The 20256-nt window shown below is 41.7% G+C and overlaps 6 non-coding genes across 6 annotated transcripts; all 6 read right to left on the reverse strand.

The window, feature by feature from the left end:
- Positions 1-643: 643 nt before the first annotated feature.
- Positions 644-718, reverse strand: trnak-uuu (transfer RNA lysine (anticodon UUU)). Its single transcript has one exon. It is a non-coding gene; the product is annotated as a tRNA-Lys (tRNA).
- Positions 719-1698: 980 nt separating this feature from the next.
- Positions 1699-1771, reverse strand: trnak-uuu (transfer RNA lysine (anticodon UUU)). Its single transcript has one exon. It is a non-coding gene; the product is annotated as a tRNA-Lys (tRNA).
- Positions 1772-2752: 981 nt separating this feature from the next.
- Positions 2753-2825, reverse strand: trnak-uuu (transfer RNA lysine (anticodon UUU)). The gene has a single exon. It is a non-coding gene; the product is annotated as a tRNA-Lys (tRNA).
- Positions 2826-3942: 1117 nt separating this feature from the next.
- On the reverse strand, positions 3943-4015 carry trnak-uuu (transfer RNA lysine (anticodon UUU)). The gene has a single exon. It is a non-coding gene; the product is annotated as a tRNA-Lys (tRNA).
- A 1206-nt stretch (positions 4016-5221) lies between these two features.
- On the reverse strand, positions 5222-5294 carry trnak-uuu (transfer RNA lysine (anticodon UUU)). Its single transcript has one exon. It is a non-coding gene; the product is annotated as a tRNA-Lys (tRNA).
- Positions 5295-6044: 750 nt separating this feature from the next.
- On the reverse strand, positions 6045-6117 carry trnak-uuu (transfer RNA lysine (anticodon UUU)). The gene has a single exon. It is a non-coding gene; the product is annotated as a tRNA-Lys (tRNA).
- Positions 6118-20256: the final 14139 nt, after the last annotated feature.

Genomic DNA, 20256 nt, shown 5'->3' on the forward strand with positions numbered 1-20256 from the left:
ATATCTGGCTTGGGACCATGTGGCGCAAGGGTCGCCCGTCTGACTCCAAATCAGAATGTTGCATGTTCAAATCATGTCAGGGTTACGCCTTGCTCTATTATACTCATAGGGGTTTTTATGCCCAATCAAATGCGGAGACTTTATAAAGAATCGGATTTCTGTGACGATCAGGCACGTTTTGGTGATGCTCACGTTATCATTGCACAGGTAGCAGCAAATAATTTCGAAAACACACTTATCGGTTTCACAAGAGAGTCTTAACATCTCTGCTTCGAACTCCTCATTTGTACAATAAAGCAGCAGCAAGCCAAGCATTTGTCCTCTGGTTCATTGAAGCATTAAGACACCAGCAGCAAATGCAGAGACTTTTATAAAGAATCGGATTTCTGTGACGATCAGGCACGTCTTGGTGATGCTCACGTTATCATCGCACAGGTAGCAGCAAATAATTTCGAAAACACACTGTTATCGGTTTCACAAGAGAGTCTTAACATCTCTGCTTCGAACTCCTCATTTGTACAATAAAGCAGCAGCAAGCCAAGCATTTGTCCTCTGGTTCATTGAAGCATTAAGACACCAGCCGTAACCTAAAGCAGGCTTTTCATTTTGCTGCCAGCATTGCCGACCAGGGCACAGATATAAATACCCAAACAGGGCCTTGAACCCTGGACCCTCAGATAAAAAAAGTCTGATGCTCTACCGACTGAGCTATCCGGGCTCTAGCTTACAGTCGCCTTTAGGTCCAAACGGGTCAGGCATGTGGAAATGCGCGTTCCTCTGATTATTTTGATCTTTTGCTCTGTACTCTTGCTGCTCACAGTGAAATCAGCAGCAATTCCAAAGCTTGTCTTCTGAATACGTATGACTGAGCTATCTGGGCCCTACCTTGGACCATTAGACAATTTATTCATAAACCATGATCGACTTTCCCGTATTGCGGGAATTATTCGAACCAGTCACGGCCTACTTCTTGCCTCTGAGTTTCAACCTCTTCTTTTTTGTCCTTGTCGATGGAGAAGCAAGTGCTCGTCCATGTTTGGTTTATGGTGCACTTTTATATCTGGCTTGGGACCATGTGGCGCAAGGGTCGCCCGTCTGACTCCAAATCAGAATGTTGCATGTTCAAATCATGTCAGGGTTACGCCTTGCTCTATTATACTCATAGGGGTTTTTATGCCCAATCAAATGCGGAGACTTTATAAAGAATCGGATTTCTGTGACGATCAGGCACGTTTTGGTGATGCTCACGTTATCATTGCACAGGTAGCAGCAAATAATTTCGAAAACACGCTTATCGGTTTCACAAGAGAGTCTTAACATCTCTGCTTCGAACTCCTCATTTGTACAATAAAGCAGCAGCAAGCCAAGCATTTGTCCACAGGTTCATTGAAGCATTAAGACACCAGCAGCAAATGCAGAGACTTTTATAAAGAATCGGATTTCTGTGACGATCAGGCACGTCTTGGTGATGCTCACGTTATCATCGCACAGGTAGCAGCAAATAATTTCGAAAACACACTGTTATCGGTTTCACAAGAGAGTCTTAACATCTCTGCTTCGAACTCCTCATTTGTACAATAAAGCAGTAGCAAGCCAAGCATTTGTCCACAGGTTCATTGAAGCATTAAGACACCAGCCGTAACCTAAAGCAGGCTTTTCATTTTGCTGCCAGCATTGCCGACCAGGGACGGATTTAAACGCCCAAACAGGGACTTGAACCCTGGACCCTCAGATTAAAAGTCTGATGCTCTACCGACTGAGCTATCCGGGCTCTAGCTTACAGTCGCCTTTAGGTCCAAACGGGTCAGGCATGTGGAAATGCGCGTTCCTCTGATTATTTTGATCTTTTGCTCTGTACTCTTGCTGCTCACAGTGAAATCAGCAGCAATTCCAAAGCTTGTCTTCTGAATACGTATGACTGAGCTATCTGGGCCCTACCTTGGACCATTAGACAATTTATTCATAAACCATGATCGACTTTCCCGTATTGCGGGAATTATTCGAACCAGTCACGGCCTACTTCTTGCCTCTGAGTTTCAACCTCTTCTTTTTTGTCCTTGTCGATGGAGAAGCAAGTGCTCGTCCATGTTTGGTTTATGGTGCACTTTTATATCTGGCTTGGGACCATGTGGCGCAAGGGTCGCCCGTCTGACTCCAAATCAGAATGTTGCATGTTCAAATCATGTCAGGGTTACGCCTTGCTCTATTATACTCATAGGGGTTTTTATGCCCAATCAAATGCGGAGACTTTATAAAGAATCGGATTTCTGTGACGATCAGGCACGTTTTGGTGATGCTCACGTTATCATTGCACAAGTAGCAGCAAATAATTTCGAAAACACACTTATCGGTTTCACAAGAGAGTCTTAACATCTCTGCTTCGAACTCCTCATTTGTACAATAAAGCAGCAGCAAGCCAAGCATTTGTCCTCTGGTTCATTGAAGCATTAAGACACCAGCAGCAAATGCAGAGACTTTTATAAAGAATCGGATTTCTGTGACGATCAGGCACGTCTTGGTGATGCTCACGTTATCATCGCACAGGTAGCAGCAAATAATTTCGAAAACACACTGTTATCGGTTTCACAAGAGAGTCTTAACATCTCTGCTTCGAACTCCTCATTTGTACAATAAAGCAGCAGCAAGCCAAGCATTTGTCCACAGGTTCATTGAAGCATTAAGACACCAGCCGTAACCTAAAGCAGGCTTTTCATTTTGCTGCCAGCATTGCCGACCAGGGCACGGATATAAACGCCCGAACAGGGACTTGAACCCTGGACCCTCAGATTAAAAGTCTGATGCTCTACCGACTGAGCTATCCGGGCTCTAGCTTACAGTCGCCTTTAGGTCCAAACGGGTCAGGCATGTGGAAATGCGCGTTCCTCTGATTATTTTGATTTTTGCTCTGTACTCTTGCTGCTCACAGTGAAATCAGCAGCAATTCCAAAGCTTGTCTTCTGAATACGTATGACTGAGCTATCTGGGCCCTACCTTGGACCATTAGACAATTTATTCATAAACCATGATCGACTTTCCCGTATTGCGGGAATTATTCGAACCAGTCATGGCCTACTTCTTGCCTCTGAGTTTCAACCTCTTCTTTTTTGTCCTTGTCGATGGAGAAGCAAGTGCTCGTCCATGTTTGGTTTATGGTGCACTTTTATATCTGGCTTGGGACCATGTGGCGCAAGGGTCGCCCGTCTGACTCCAAATCAGAATGTTGCATGTTCAAATCATGTCAGGGTTACGCCTTGCTCTATTATACTCATAGGGGTTTTTATGCCCAATCAAATGCGGAGACTTTATAAAGAATCGGATTTCTGTGACGATCAGGCACGTTTTGGTGATGCTCACGTTATCATCGCACAGGAGGCAGCAAATAATTTCGAAAACACACTTATCGGTTTCACAAGAGAGTCTTAACATCTCTGCTTCGAACTCCTCATTTGTACAATAAAGCAGCAGCAAGCCAAGCATTTGTCCTCTGGTTCATTGAAGCATTAAGACACCAGCAGCAAATGCAGAGACTTTTATAAAGAATCGGATTTCTGTGACGATCAGGCACGTCTTGGTGATGCTCACGTTATCATCGCACAGGTAGCAGCAAATAATTTCGAAAACGCATTGAAGGTCATTGAAGAAGACACCAGCAGCAAATGCAGAGACTTTTATAAAGAATCGGATTTCTGTGACGATCAGGCACGTCTTGGTGATGCTCACGTTATCATCGCACTGTTAGAAGCAAATAATTTCGAAAACACACTGTTATCGGTTTCACAAGAGAGTCTTAACATCTCTGCTTCTAACTCCTCATTTGTACAATAAAGCAGCAGCAAGCCAAGCATTTGTCCACAGGTTCATTGAAGCATTAAGACACCAGCCGTAACCTAAAGCAGGCCTTTTCATTTGCTGCCAGCATTGCCGACCAGGGCACGGATATAAACCCCAAACAGGGACTTGAACCCTGGACCCTCAGATTAAAAGTCTGATGCTCTACCGACTGAGCTATCCGGGCTCTAGCTTACAGTCGCCTTTAAGTCCAAACGGGTCAGGCATGTGGAAATGCGCGTTCCTCTGATTATTTTGATTTTTGCTCTGTACTCTTGCTGCTCACAGTGAAATCAGCAGCAATTCCAAAGCTTGTCTTCTGAATACGTATGACTGAGCTATCTGGGCCCTACCTTGGACCATTAGACAATTTATTCATAAACCATGATCGACTTTCCCGTATTGCGGGAATTATTCGAACCAGTCATGGCCTACTTCTTGCCTCTGAGTTTCAACCTCTTCTTTTTTGTCCTTGTCGATGGAGAAGCAAGTGCTCGTCCATGTTTGGTTTATGGTGCACTTTTATATCTGGCTTGGGACCATGTGGCGCAAGGGTCGCCCGTCTGACTCCAAATCAGAATGTTGCATGTTCAAATCATGTCAGGGTTACGCCTTGCTCTATTATACTCATAGGGGTTTTTATGCCCAATCAAATGCGGAGACTTTATAAAGAATCGGATTTCTGTGACGATCAGGCACGTTTTGGTGATGCTCACGTTATCATTGCACAGGTAGCAGCAAATAATTTCGAAAACACACTTATCGGTTTCACAAGAGAGTCTTAACATCTCTGCTTCGAACTCCTCATTTGTACAATAAAGCAGCAGCAAGCCAAGCATTTGTCCTCTGGTTCATTGAAGCATTAAGACACCAGCAGCAAATGCAGAGACTTTTATAAAGAATCGGATTTCTGTGACGATCAGGCACGTCTTGGTGATGCTCACGTTATCATCACACAGGTAGCAGCAAATAATTTCGAAAACACTGTTATCGGTTTCACAAGAGAGTCTTAACATCTCTGCTTCGAACTCCTCATTTGTACAATAAAGCAGCAGCAAGCCAAGCATTTGTCCTCTGGTTCATTGAAGCATTAAGACACCAGCAGCAAATGCAGAGACTTTTATAAAGAATCGGATTTCTGTGACGATCAGGCACGTTTTGGTGATGCTCACGTTATCATTGCACAGGTAGCAGCAAATAATTTCGAAAACACACTTATCGGTTTCACAAGAGAGTCTTAACATCTCTGCTTCGAACTCCTCATTTGTACAATAAAGCAGCAGCAAGCCAAGCATTTGTCCACAGGTTCATTGAAGCATTAAGACACCAGCCGTAACCTAAAGCAGGCTTTTCATTTTGCTGCCAGCATTGCCGACCAGGGCACGGATATAAACGCCTGAACAGGGACTTGAACTCTGGACCCTCAGATTAAAAGTCTGATGCTCTACCGACTGAGCTATCCAGGCTCTAGCTTACAGTCGCCTTTAGGTCCAAACGGGTCAGGCATGTGGAAATGCGCGTTCCTCTGATTATTTTGATTTTTGCTCTGTACTCTTGCTGCTCACAGTGAAATCAGCAGCAATTCCAAAGCTTGTCTTCTGAATAGGTATGACTGAGCTATCTGGGCCCTACCTTGGACCATTAGACAATTTATTCATAAACCATGATCGACTTTCCCGTATTGCGGGAATTATTCGAACCAGTCATGGCCTACTTCTTGCCTCTGAGTTTCAACCTCTTCTTTTTTGTCCTTGTCGATGGAGAAGCAAGTGCTCGTCCATGTTTGGTTTATGGTGCACTTTTATATCTGGCTTGGGACCATGTGGCGCAAGGGTCGCCCGTCTGACTCCAAATCAGAATGTTGCATGTTCAAATCATGTCAGGGTTACGCCTTGCTCTATTATATTCATAGGGGTTTTTATGCCCAATCAAATGCGGAGACTTTATAAAGAATCGGATTTCTGTGACGATCAGGCACGTTTTGGTGATGCTCACGTTATCATTGCACAGGTAGCAGCAAATAATTTCGAAAACACACTTATCGGTTTCACAAGAGAGTCTTAACATCTCTGCTTCGAACTCCTCATTTGTACAATAAAGCAGCAGCAAGCCAAGCATTTGTCCTCTGGTTCATTGAAGCATTAAGACACCAGCCATAACCTAAAGCAGGCTATTCATTTTGCTGCCAGCATTGCCAACCAGGGCACGGATATAAATACCCAAACAGGGCCTTGAACCCTGGACCCACAGATCAAAAGTCTGATGCTCTACCGACTGAGCTATCCGGGCTCTAGCTTACAGTCGCCTTTAGGTCCAAACGGGTCAGGCATGTGGAAATGCGCGTTCCACTGTTTTGTCTGATTATTTTGATCTTTTGCTCTGTACTCTTGCTGCTCACAGTGAAATCAGCAGCAATTCCAAAGCTTGTCTTCTGAATATGTATGACTGAGCTATCTGGGCCCTACCTTGGACCATTAGACAATTTATTCATAAACCATGATCGACTTTCCCGTATTGTGGGAATTATTTGAACCAGTCACGGCCTACTTCTTGCCTCTGAGTTTCAACCTCTTCTTTTTTGTCCTTGTCGATGGAGAAGCAAGTGCTCGTCCATGTTTGGTTTATGGTGCACTTTTGAAGAAGGCTTTTCATTTTGCTGCCATCATTGCCGCTTATTTGATTATTTGATCCATTTTGTAGGCGTAGTCACGTTTGTGTGCGAACTCGCCGGCGGATAATTGTGATGAATGTCGATGTAGATTGATGTAAAAATCGCATCAAATCCGCCTTGGTTGTTCACACTGCGGCCACATTGGAAAAAATCAGATTTTGGCCTGATTCAGGACCACATTTGGAAGTGGTCCGAATCTGATTTGAAAAAATCAGATCTGGGCTAGATTTGAGTGTTCAGACTACTCCTGAAGAAGTCTTACCTGGTCACTTGACCCCAAAAAAATTAGATTTGGGCCACTTTTACCTGCAGTGTGAACGTGGCCTTAACATCTCTGCGTCAAACTCCTCATTTGTACAATAAAGCAGCAGCAGATTAGATTAAAAGATTAAAAGTCTGATGCTCTACTGACTGAGCCGCCGCCTTTAGGTCCAAAAAATCAGATTTGGGCCACTTTTACCTGCAGTGTGAACGTGGTCTTAACAGCTCTGCATCAGACTCCTCATTTGTACAATAAAGCAGCAGCAAGCCAGCTTGCTGGTTATAGTGAAAGCAGCAGTAATTCCAAAGCTTGTCTTCTGAATCCAAACGACTGAGCTAACCGGGCACTACCTGAGCTCTGCCTAGACACCAGAATCAGGACAATGTCCACCCATGTTCAAAAGGTTCTGGTGATTAAAACGATAGCATGCTCTGGATCACAATATGTCTATCCTGTCTGGTCCTTGGACCATTAGACAATTTATTCATAAACCATGATCGACTTTTCATGGAAAAAAATAGTGTTCACCTGGTTTTCATCCGGCTGTAGGTCTAGACCCGATGCAATCCGGAATCTTGCAAACCTTCGAATCCACTTGGGCCACTCTTCTGGCTTTGTGAAGTCAAACTTTGGTGGTGGGGGATTCTGAAATCCATTTTCTTTCCTTCTCGTCCGCTGCGAACGATAACTATGAGTCACATTAACCTTGCAAGCTAGCTAAATTTCAGACTTACTAACTAAAGTTAACGTGAGTTCTCTCCAGATAAATCGGGAAAACCACATCTCATGTTTACCCGACTCGAGAAACTGAAGTCTTCTGACACCATGTAGAGTTAAGTGGCTCTAACTTAACAAACAAACACAGAGACACATGTCCAGCATGTGCTCTCTAAGCATGGCTTTATTACTCTCCTTGGTTTTTCACTTCTATTTAACCACAAGGGGCAACGTCACATCATGTGTCCTATATAATCCCTTAACACTACATTTTTAAATCTGGGGACTTTCTCAGTATGCTTACATTGAACACAGTGTTTTTTTTTAGATCTGCTCTATTTGTTCAAGACAAATACCAATTTCTCATGTTATAAAACAATTTGGCACACAAAATGAGTATTGTTCATGTTTTCCCAGGGGAGGAAACCACAGCAACAAATGCCTATGGGTAGAGGAAGGATATCAACAATCATCAACTATCAACAACCATCAACAGCATTAACTAAAAGAAGAAGAATAATACATGAATGATGGACTAAAAGTTTAGTACTGTAATGAAATAAAGGTTTTCAGAAAGAAATGTTTTGGTGTGTCATGTGACAATTGATTTTTGCCCCTTTAAATGTTTTCTTTTTATGTGTTCATTGTACATTTCTTGGGGGGGGACGGTGGCTTAGTGGTTAGCACGTTCACCTCACACCTCCAGGGTTGGGGGTTTGATTCCCGCCTCCGCCTTTTGTGTGTGGAGTTTGCATGTTCTCCCCGTGCCTCGGGGGTTTCCTCCGGGTACTCTGGTTTCCTGCCCCGGTCCGAAGACATGCATGGTAGGTTGATTGGCATCTCTGGAAAATTGTCCATAGTGTGTGATTGCATGAGTGAATGAGAGTGCGTGTGTGTGTGTGTGTTCTGCAATGGGTTGGCACTCCGTCCAGGGTGTATCCTGAAATGATGCCTGATGATGCCTGAGATAGGCACAGGCTCCCCGTGACCCGAGGTAGTTCGGATAAGCGCTAGAAAATGAGTGAGTGAGTGTATATTTCTTTATTTGGGCCACTTTAAATGGTGGTCTGGGTTAGTTTTATTAAGTTGTGCTTTATTTAGGTTTTGTGTATTTTTAGGTCTTGCAGACTGACTGTAACGTGTGTCCTTTTGGTATTTCTCTGACCTTTATTGTGCATGGTAGAAAACAAATACTGATACATAGAGGCTGTTAGGTTATATAGGTCACAGCAACAAACAAATATGATTTGATGAACAGAAGCTTGACAGGAAGACACTGAAACAGAAAATGATGTAATAGGGGTTATCAGGGTGAGAAGGGAGACAGCTGAGGATGTGTGGGGACAGATGGGAATTTTAGTTTTGTGCTGCTTTGGCAATATTAAGAAATAATGACTTCTTGCAAACAGGCCTACAGGATGATGATGATGATGATGATGATAATAATAATAATAATAATAATAATAATAATAATAATAATAATAATAATAATAATAATTAATTATTTCCTTTATTATTATTTTTTGTCATTTCAGTAAATCACTTCTAATTAAGTTAAATCAATTCGGCTCAAAATTAACAGATATTTAAAGCGTAATTTGTCAAAGTCTCAGCTAAGGCCAAAGTGTTTTACACATCAGTGTTTGTTTGTGTGTGTGTGTGTTTGTGTGTTTGTGTGTGTGTGTGTGTGTGTGTGTGTGTGTGTGCGTGTGTGTGCGTGTGCGCGTGTGCGCAATGCATAAAATCAGAGAAACTTAAAGAGACTTATTAGGTGTTGAGTGTGGGCGAGTCCGAAAGCGCGCCTCTGCTTACGTTCTACTTCCACGCTCGCCGCTCACGCACAGAAGGCGTGCTGGACCCTCCCAAGCGACAGGATGAAGTCCGTGCCAGTTTTCGCTGAATTCTCATAAGTGAGAGCTGTTTTGTTTCGCAAGGAGCTTCCTTCGCACAGGGTTCACCAGTGCGCCATTCTTCTAACATTACTGGAACCAACGCATTATGTTTTTCTCTGGAGTTCTGCTCGTTATAATACTCGCTTGCAGCTGCGCAAGTTTACATCAAGGTAAGGTTTCTTTTTATTTTTAAAGCCTGTCACTGCTGTTTTGAAATACAAAGCACTGTGATTTTCACCGTGTTCATGCAAACGCTTAGTGACGTGAAGCCCCTAAAGAAGAAAATATTAACACAATTTATACATACAAAATAAGTGCCAGTGAACCTATAACCACAAATAATTAACCCTCTTACACAATGCAGCTACAGAGGTTGTCTGATTACAATTTATTTGTGCTTCATTTACATTTCTGTCATTTAGCAGACACCTTTATCCAGAGTGACTTAACCCTGTTACACAATGCTGCTACAGCGTCTGATTACAATTTATTTGTGCTTCATTTTACATGACTTAGCAGACACCTTTATCCAGAGTGACTTAAACTTTTATTTCAATTTATACAACTGAGGGTTAGGGGCCTTGCTCAGTGGCAGCTTGGTGGACCTGAACTCATGACCTTCTGATCATTAGTCCAATGCCTTAACCAGGAGGCTACCACATGTACCACACATTTGTGTTGTCATTTGTGTGTTGTGTGTAACAATGTGCTTTGAACCGCTTTCACATTTCTCTTCTCTACTCAAATTGCTTTCTTGCAGCACCAAAGAAAAAAGTCATTAGTGTTAGAGAGGGTCACAAAATAAGCTTTGACCGTACTGGAGCACTGTGTTCATTTGTAATTAAATGAGATATTGAGATGAATGTAACTCGCTCTGGATAAAGCTGACTGCTTAATGATATATAAATAAGGAACACTGAACATCAGGTGTTAACATCACGGATGGGAAAGGTCACGTTAGGTTTATTTTGATCTTCAGCAAGTGCTACTCCTGATCCTCACCATTACAAGTAAATGCCTGGCTCAATTTTGGTTACTTAGGGGGCACGATGGCTTAGTGGTTAGCACGTTCGCCTCACACCTCCAGGGTCGGGGTTCGATTCCCGCCTCCACCTTTTGTGTGTGGAGTTTGCATGTTCTCCCCGTGCCTCGGGGGTTTCCTCCGGGTACTCCGGTTTCCTCCCCCGGTCCAAAGACATGCATGGTAGGTTGATTGGCATCTCTGGAAAATTGTCCCTAGTGTGTGATTGTGTGAGTGAATGAGAGTGTGTGTGTGCGCCCTGCGATGGGTTGGCACTCCGTCCAGGGTGAATCCTGCCTTGATGCCCGATGACGCCTGAGATAGGCACAGGCTCCCCGTGACCCGAGGTAGTTCGGATAAGCGGTAGAAGATGAATGAATGAATTTTGGTTACTGTCTTTGTGGTGGTCAGAGGTGTGGAGTAGCCCAATGATTAGGTCAGCTGTCTTGTGATATTAGTATTTACACTTATGTGACACATATTGTAAATCTTGTATTGCAATGTAACCCCACTAAGCACAAGGTGTGAGCATATTCAAGGAGCGTATTCAAACCTAGGGGTAATTTAGCCAGCAAATTTTTTGGCAAAATTCATATGAAACCCACACAGCTTTGTTTTGTATGCAGTTCCGGCCTTGGAGTTTCGATCTTGGTTATAGGTTGACCATTTAGATAGGTAAAACACAGATATCGATAATAATTGTTAATTGTTAACATTATTAAAGATACACTATGAATAAAAAAAGCAAAAGGACGGTTTTTTTTTTGCAACATTGTCTTTACACAGAACCATCAAAAGTTGTGAAACATAGAAAGGATAAACAGGAAACACTCTCAGATGACCAATGATGTGTGCATCCTCATTGTTATATTTATTACCAGATTGATGTGCATTACTTCAATTGATGTACATTAATTAATTTTCACTGCTAAAATCTTTCCATGGGGATTAACGGGAATATATTGGAATTAACAGGATTAACTGGGAATGTACGAAATTGCAGGTTAGCCTATAAAAGGGAACTTAAAATTTGTTGGAAAAAAATCTTGCAGGATAATCTTGTTTAAAACAACCAGATTTACCGCAATTTCACTTTAATTCTACCCTGCACATTCATAAACCCCATGCACACAACACTCCATAACATAACACAGATCATTTCTTGAATCCTGCACACAAATGAATGTCAAAAAATGTTCATCTTGGTGAGTATTTACAAGAAGAATTTACATATTACATAAAGTTATATTTAAAACTCCCTTTTGCTTTGTGTAAGCTATTGTGCAACAAAATTATACCATTGTAAATACAAATACACTAACTGAGCAGATATTTGGTCAAGATAATAAAAAACTTAGTCACCCCCAAAATTCCACTTAGTCACCCCCTCCCACTTGCTGTCATAGAACGGGTGTCTTCATGGGTAAAAGATCCAAATGCAGTGATAACACAAAAGAGTTTTTTTATTGATTAAGAAACCCCTGACACTTCCAGGCTCTTGACTACCACAGAAATATTGTTTCCACAGGTTTGCATTTTTCTTTGTTTGCATATATTTGCTTTTGTAAATATATCTTATCTATGGTATTAAAGTTTATTTAGGAAATAACAAAATGTGTTTATACAGTAGCCAGCCAGTAAATTAGATATGCTAAATGTAAGCTAGCATGATTTCACTGACAATTTATGAGGTTATCTAGCTCAAACTGTTCTGCTCTTTCTTCTATCCTCTCTGTTTTCTGTTATTTTACAGAAGAACAGTACTGGTCAAAAGATTGGACACATTAATATTTTTAATGTTTTTGAAAGAAGTCTCTTATGATCATCAAGCCTGCCTGCTTTTATGATACAGTTTATATAAATTTCCAGAAATTTCTAATTAATTCCCATGTGTCCCATAAATTACTAAAATAATTTAGAATCAGGCCCTCGACCGGTTTTGTCCACTGGCACAACTCACGTTTTATTTTTATTATGTGTCTCACCTCTTCTGGGTTCCACAATGTTTCCTGTTACTCATTTCTTGCATAATAAATAATGTCTGACGTGCTGATGCTGCACAGCTGAGACAGAGAAAATGAAACTGAGCACTTGAAAAGGTTTTAATGTAATAAAAGTAATTTGTAAAGTAATTACAAAAGCAGTTCTTCACTATGCAAATGATTCACTCGTAGCTGTCATTTTTCTGATCACTACTATGTCAGTAGCAGTTCCTTCACTCAGGGGACTTTGGACCGCTTTCCCCACTACCGTCACACACACACACTCACAAAGACACGCCCACACAAATGTCAACTCCAAAAAGGCAACAAACACTCACAATAAACACCACCAGTCATAATCTCTCTCTCTCTCTCTCTCTCTCTCTCTCTCTCTCTCTCTCTCTCTCTCTCTCTCTCTCTATCCCTGTCTCTTTCTCTCTCTTCCAATTCCATTCAATGACCTTCATTAGCATGACTTTAGTGCTTACAGTGTTGTTAAAGCTGGTAACTAAAGTATTGGTTTAAGGATCCATACATACAAAGTACGACATGCATTGAAATGCTTTTTACAACTGTCCAGTATTCAAGCATAAGAGGAAAAAGGAATGCATCCCGGACAGTTGTACAAAGCAGTTGTAAACATTAAGATAACAAGATAAATAGAATATAAATAATAATAATAATAATAATAATAATAATAATAATAATAAATAATGCATACCTTAAACCACAGTTGGCATGATGAAAAGCCGTTATTCACATATTTTAAGCAATTTCATGTTTTCCGCAGTTCCGGTTGTGGTTCCTGTAAATGCCGAAGCTGCTGAGGTGTACGAGTGTGTGCATGGAGATGATCCAGAGAATGCTAACGTCTCCTGGTACAGGTAAGAAAGATAAAACTGCTCCTGAGTTTAATTGGGAATTACAGGAATTAGATGGATTTAATTTTGTTGATGTTGTCACAAACAAAATCAGCAAGCAAAATTCTTTATCAAAATGTAAAAATAAAATGATGAATGCAAGTAACAGGAATCAAGCCAATTTTTTTTTTTTAAGTTTACTTCTAATTCACACTCTTAATTAATTAATTAATTTTAATATGTGGATTTGTAGAATTTCATCTCAAAATAATATTGAATCAAAGGCTTGGGTTTTTCCTTTAACAAATTCCACCCTTCAATTCACATCACGACAAATCCAAATACAAGTCCCTGATTTATTCCCTCATGTATTCTAAAAGATCAAGTTCAAGGCCTAGGTTAACATGTTAACACGCCACATTTCCTCTGACTGTAGTATTCTTACTGCAGATTGCTGTATAAAAGTGGTATACAAGTATGCACATGTATTCTTTTGTGTTTATTGAAAAGAGAAAAAAAAATGCATTTAAGTTGTAATGTCTGAGCCAGGATGAAAATGTGAAACTTAATCTTCTCTTAGTTATGACACAGCAGGGGTTAAGGTACAGACAAACAGTGCTATCAGAGGTATTTTCTAAATAATAATACATAAACTGATTGCATAGGCATCAGTGAGAGTTGAAACTATATTAATGTAGATCTCAAGAAACTTCACAGCATACAATTGTAGACATAGACAAGCTAACCAAGGGCTAACACAAGACAGTTCAATGTGATTTCTATGTCTATCATGTTATTTCTATTATTAAATATCTAGTAGGAATAACAACCAATCTCTTTTGCTTTCATAATGCACATCTCAGTGCACTCTCAGTATAACAGGAAATTAAGTTCACACACTCATGATTAAGTGTGTGTCCATCTGTATCAGTTGTTATCCTGGGTTTGAACTAATTCTCTGTAACCCTGTTTATGCTGTTCGTCCATCACCTTACCAGTGTCTGTTAATTTACTATGTTTTTGGATATTATCAGAGATGGGGGACTCGAGTCATATGACTTGACTCGAGTCGGACTTAAGTCGCAAATTTGAGACTTGAGACTTGCTTGACATATATTAAAAAAAGACTCGACTTGACTTTGACTTGACATTCATCACTTGAGATTTGACTCGGACTTGAGTTAAATGACAACATCTGTATGACTTGCCAGTGACTTGCTTGACTCAAGCTACGACTTGACTTGACTTGCTTGACATAAAGCAGTGACTTGACTTGACTTGACTCTCACAAAAAATGACTCGGACTTGCTTGAGACTTGAAGGTTAAGACTTGAGGCTTGTGACTTGCACATGTGTAACTTACTCCCACCTCTGGATATTATGTGTGTTTTCTTTGCTCTGTTAAACAAATGTATTAAGTACTGTACCTACACTTGTGTCCATGCCAGAATCCTGAAAAAAGCCTCACTCATACTGGCTCCTAGTAAGAAGAGTCCTATTTACCTATAATTGACAGGATTCTCCATAATCCATTGTGGTGGCATTTTTGATCTACATATAAAAAACACAGTCAGACTCAGAGTTGGTGGTAAAAGCAAAGGAGTAAAAATTATATTTATTTTGCTGCAGCAAAAGGCATCTTCCATACAGTGTAGAATGCCGAGTCTACACAGTGAAGAGGCAAAAAATTGTGATTGAGCTCTACCTTTTATACCCTAGGTGTGTGCTTGTGTAGCCTGGTACAGTATGTGTGTGTTGATATGTGTGTGTGCTTGTGTTTATGTGACCTCTCAGTCACCTCAGTAAGGTCGGATCTTTTCAAGAACATGCACCTACACTCCCCTACAGTTAGGGACATTTCCCCCTGTTCTCTCTCTCCCTAGTCTGACACAGTATTTACCATGAAAGCACATATAACACTCATGATATTTAAAATTTCCACTACACTATTCACCTCTGTTCTGCTAAGAGAAATAGATCCCAAATAGCTCATATGCACTTTATAGCTCACATTAATTTGTACATTCCCAAAAATGTGCATCTGGTGGAATTGGTTTCTTCATCTGACAAGATTTCATATTTCATATTTAAAGCCAAAAGGATATCCCGAAATGTGTAGTGTACCAATATCTGCTGATGATGTCACTTCTGTAGTAAGTTGAATTTTGAGTGGAATTGTCTTTCATACACATAGTAAAAGGTCACGATGCAGATATACCAAATACCGGTTTTTATTGGCTGCCGAATATTTCCATTGAAACTTTGCCATGAAAACATTTCCTTGTAACAAGATCCATGTTCCTGTCTATAATATTTTCTCTTGCTTTGTGTATAGCTTTAAAACCACTCGTTCTCATGTCCTTTGTTTCTTCAAGGGAATCATTATGATCATGTTATCAGAAACAGGCACAACTCCATGGTGTACTCCCAGAGAGTACTGTTTCTTTAACATAACATCTCTCTTTGCTCTGAAAATGGTATCAAAGCTATCTGCACATCTGCAGCACAGACATGATGACAAATAGCCTCAATAGCCTGTGAAATGGAATTTGGAAGACACCGTTATCCAGAGCGACTTACAATTATCTTATTTATTCAGCCGAACAGATAAGGGTTGAGGGCATTGTGCAGGGGACCAGCTATGGCAAATTGGTGGTTCTGGAATTTTAACTCTCAACCTTCTTATTGTAGCACAAACCTTAACCGCTGAAGTACCCTGTCCCTTTTTTTATGCAGGTGTTTCCTAAGTGGAGGTCACTTGATTTCCATATTGGTTAATTGCAGTTATGGAGTTCACTTTACCAATAATTACTACACATCACTTTGTAGATCTTTTTTGATTTTTAAATCTTACTAGGAGTTACATATAGAGTTTATGCTATTTCTACTTTTTTTCTATTTCTATTCTAAAGCCCTATTCGGACGGGACTAGTTTTACAGGGGATCGTTAGAGAAATTTCAGTTTCACAGACGTACTTTGTGATTTTAATCCCGTCCAAATCTGCCATGTCTGTCTTTTTCTCACACGACCTGTGTAAAAATTCCAGAGCAAATTACCTGCTGTTTTTCAGCAAAATCGGCGCTTCTCTGAGAAATCTAATCCCGTCCGAATGCGAATGTCTGCGATTGCCGAAAATGTTTTTTCCAAAATGCGTTTTCTTGTCTGTTTTGGTCAACGTGAACTACCGTATTAACCCTAGTGCACCGGTATTCAAGTCTCTGCTTTCTGCACACCAATAATGGATGTAAATGTGTTTGCTACCCTGCGAAGAAATAAAAAAATTAAATCAACAAGAAGAGCCAAATCACGTAAATTGTTAAAACTGGCTACTGTAATATCTACTTTCATTTCTATAGTCAATTACATAACGTGAAAATTATATAAAAACGTATTTATTCCAGTGGGTTTATAAGAAGTTCTATATAAAACCATATGATGTTAATAAACTATTGATCGGTCATATGACCATATGTGTAACGACGGGAAACAGAGCGGACCCAAACGCAGGATAGCATAAATCAAAATAGGGTTTAATAACTTAAAACATGAAACAGGACGCAGACTAGACAGGACAAATCACAGTAGATGCCGCGCTGCACGAAGCAACGCGGCACAGTTAAATACAAGAAGACAATGACACAATAAGGATCAGGTGTGATGACAGGGAGGAGCAGACGAAGGCGGGGCAGACACGTGACGAGAAACATAAACAGATGCACGTGGCCAGAGTCCGGGCAGAGTCCTTACAGAGCCCCCCCCCCAAGGCGCGGCTCCCGACGCGCCAATCCGTCCAGGCAGTCCCGACGGGCCCGGGAGGGGGGAGCAAGGCACACGGCGAGGCAGGTAGGGGGAGCAAGGCACACGGCGAGGCAGGTAGGGGGAGCAAGGCACATGGCGAGGCAGGTGGGGGGAGCAAGGCACACGGCGAGGCAGGTGGGGGGAGCAAGGCACACGGCGAGGCAGGTGGGGGGAGCAAGGCACACGGCGAGGCAGGTGGGGGGAGCAAGGCACACGGCGAGGCAGGTGGGGGGAGCAAGGCACACGGCGAGGCAGGTGGGGGGAGCAAGGCACACGGCGGCGCAGCCAGAGAGGGCCGAGCGACGTCCACAGCCGAGCTGAAGGGCCGAGCGACGTCCACAGCCGAGCTGAAGGGCCGAGCGACGTCCACAGCCGAGCTGAAGGGCCGAGCGACGTCCACAGCCGAGCTGAAGGGCCGAGCGACGTCCACAGCCGAGCTGAAGGGCCGAGCGACGTCCACAGCCGAGCTGAAGGGCCGAGCGACGTCCACAGCCGAGCTGAAGGGCCGAGCGACGTCCACAGCCGAGCTGAAGGGCCGAGCGACGTCCACAGCCGAGCTGAAGGGCCGAGCGACGTCCACAGCCGAGCTGAAGGGCCGAGCACAACCCCAGACGCACCCCGGCCAGATCCACCCCCAAAGTCCAGGAAAGGGAGGGCGAGAGGGAAAAAAAAATAAATCCTCCACAAAACAGGGAAGTCCAAAAACAGGAAAAAAAAAACAAAAAAAACACAGGCCTGCGACACCCCCGCGGACAGGAAGTGGGGCGACGTCCTCCACGGAAACCAAAAGTGAAGCGACGCCCCCCACCGGAAAGTGCGGGGCGATGTCACAGGACACTGAAAAAACAAAACAAACCTTGGGCTGGCGACATGGTCCGCAACCAGGAAGTGAGGCGGCGCCCCCAGCGAAAAAACCAAAAGCGAGGCGGCGCCCCTCACCGAAAAAATGCGGACCCACGTCGCCAAACGCGCCAAGTCCAGAGGGGGAAAAAAAAACAAACACGAAAAAAGTACTCCCCGTTTAGCCAGTCCAAGTAGCTGCTATCCCGCTGGGTCCTCATGTGGCGGCATCTTCTGTAACGACGGGAAACAGAGCGGACCCAAACGCAGGATAGCATAAATCAAAATAGGGTTTAATAACTTAAAACATGAAACAGGACGCAGACTAGACAGGACAAATCACAGTAGATGCCGCGCTGCACGAAGCAACGCGGCACAGTTAAATACAAGAAGACAATGACACAATAAGGATCAGGTGTGATGACAGGGAGGAGCAGACGAAGGCGGGGCAGACACGTGACGAGAAACATAAACAGATGCACGTGGCCAGAGTCCGGGCAGAGTCCTTACAATATGCAATCCACGCATCCTGGACATGTGGTCTTGTGCAACGCCCACATGTAAAACACAGACACTCCTACCTCCGTAATAAACACAGAGATGTTAGTCCCGTCCGAATCCATACATGAAATGACAGACGTCGGCTGAAAAAAATTCTAACTCAAACGTCGTTTGGAAAACTAGTCCCGTCCGAATAGTGCTTGCTCTGCTTTGAGTTCAGCAATAATATTCCATCCATCTAGTTATGGTTGTTCCTTAACCACACTGTGTCTAAGTGGCTAACAACAGAGGTGAATAAAACAATATAACAATATTAATGAATACATATACAAGTCCTAAATTATAAATCTGGAATTAAAATGTCACTGAAATTGTGAAATTTAAGGTATGTGTTTAAACTATTGATAAAGTACTGAGCTAAGTTAAATAGAATGAACTTGAATTGAACAACATCCTGTGATAAATCCCTTGTGTTTTCTCTCTCTGAACAGGAAGGACTGGCCCTCACTTCCTGAGGAAATCAAAGTGGAAGGAAACAAACTACATTTCATGCACACATCCTCTAACTTGAATGGAATGTATAGCTGCGTTGTTATAAATAAGAAAGGCACATTTGTGGCTTATTTCTACAGGGAAATCCAAGACTGCCTTCTGAATAGGATTTTAAAATGGGGTAAGGCAATAAAGTTCACTTTCTCTTTTCTCAGGATGAGTTAGACACACACACACACACACACACACTCACACACACACACGTGTCACCTTTCATATCTAATTTGCCTAAACCTTTCTCTTGCAGTTTCAGAACTATGGAAACTGCTGACCCTGGCTTCTCCTTAATGGCCTCATCAAGCTGAATTAGCTTGTTTGTGTGTATTTGCGTGTTTGTGTATTTAGTTTTTTATGAAACACTTTCTTTTATCAACTTGAAAGCACACAACCCCGTAAAAGTACATATCTATTCTTAACTCTTAGCATGAGGACTGTTATTCTGGAGCCACTGATGAGTGGTGAACAAGCATCGGTCACTACTGAGGCCACATTCTCAAAACTCTCATACAGTTAAACTCATCTCAAAACTCAAAACCACTACAGCATTTCTGCACTAAAGCATTTCATACATAGAATAAACCCATTTGACCAAAACATTGACAACAATTCTCACTCAAAAAGAGGACAAAAAGTAATGACATAAATTTCACATATATTATTTCATCATGAGAAGAAAACTGTGAAAACTTCATTGACTGTGAAGAGTTTTGTCCATCCTGCATCTTATTTGTTGCCTCAGGGGAAAATTCTGCTTTGGGTGTGCTTGTCTTTTACCTAGGATTTCTAATGTGAGAATATTTGATAATCATTGTTTTGAATGTCTTCACTTTTTATAAGTACAAACATACCTTGTGGTCCAGTCTAACCAAAGGTCCAGCATTAACATCCAACAGATGACTTATTATTCAGTCTTTATTCAATCAGTATTACATGAGTAATGACGTTTCATTAACTACAAAAGTAATCTATTGGTGCTATGTTACAGACTCAGTTGATTTATTACAGTATATTTATAAGCAATTATTAAGGACTGTTTTAATTCATTTTAGATTCCACTTCATTTGCAACATGAAATAAATACTGGACTTTCTTATGTTATTGACACCCCCCAAAAATTATGTCATTTAATATATATTTACTTTTTGAAAGTGTTTTGGAAAATAAAAAACATTCTGTCAGCTGGTTTCTTGTTTTTATTATAATGTGTGTAATATCCGTGGCAATACACAAGTGTGTATACTCAACATGTGTTTTATTAGTGGAAATCCAAAAATCTAGGAAAAAAAAAACTTTGTCTTTTTGCAGAAAGTGAGACAAGAAAGTGTCACACT

Source organism: Tachysurus vachellii, chromosome 8, assembly GCF_030014155.1.
Source record: "Tachysurus vachellii isolate PV-2020 chromosome 8, HZAU_Pvac_v1, whole genome shotgun sequence".
NCBI lineage: Eukaryota > Metazoa > Chordata > Actinopteri > Siluriformes > Bagridae > Tachysurus > Tachysurus vachellii.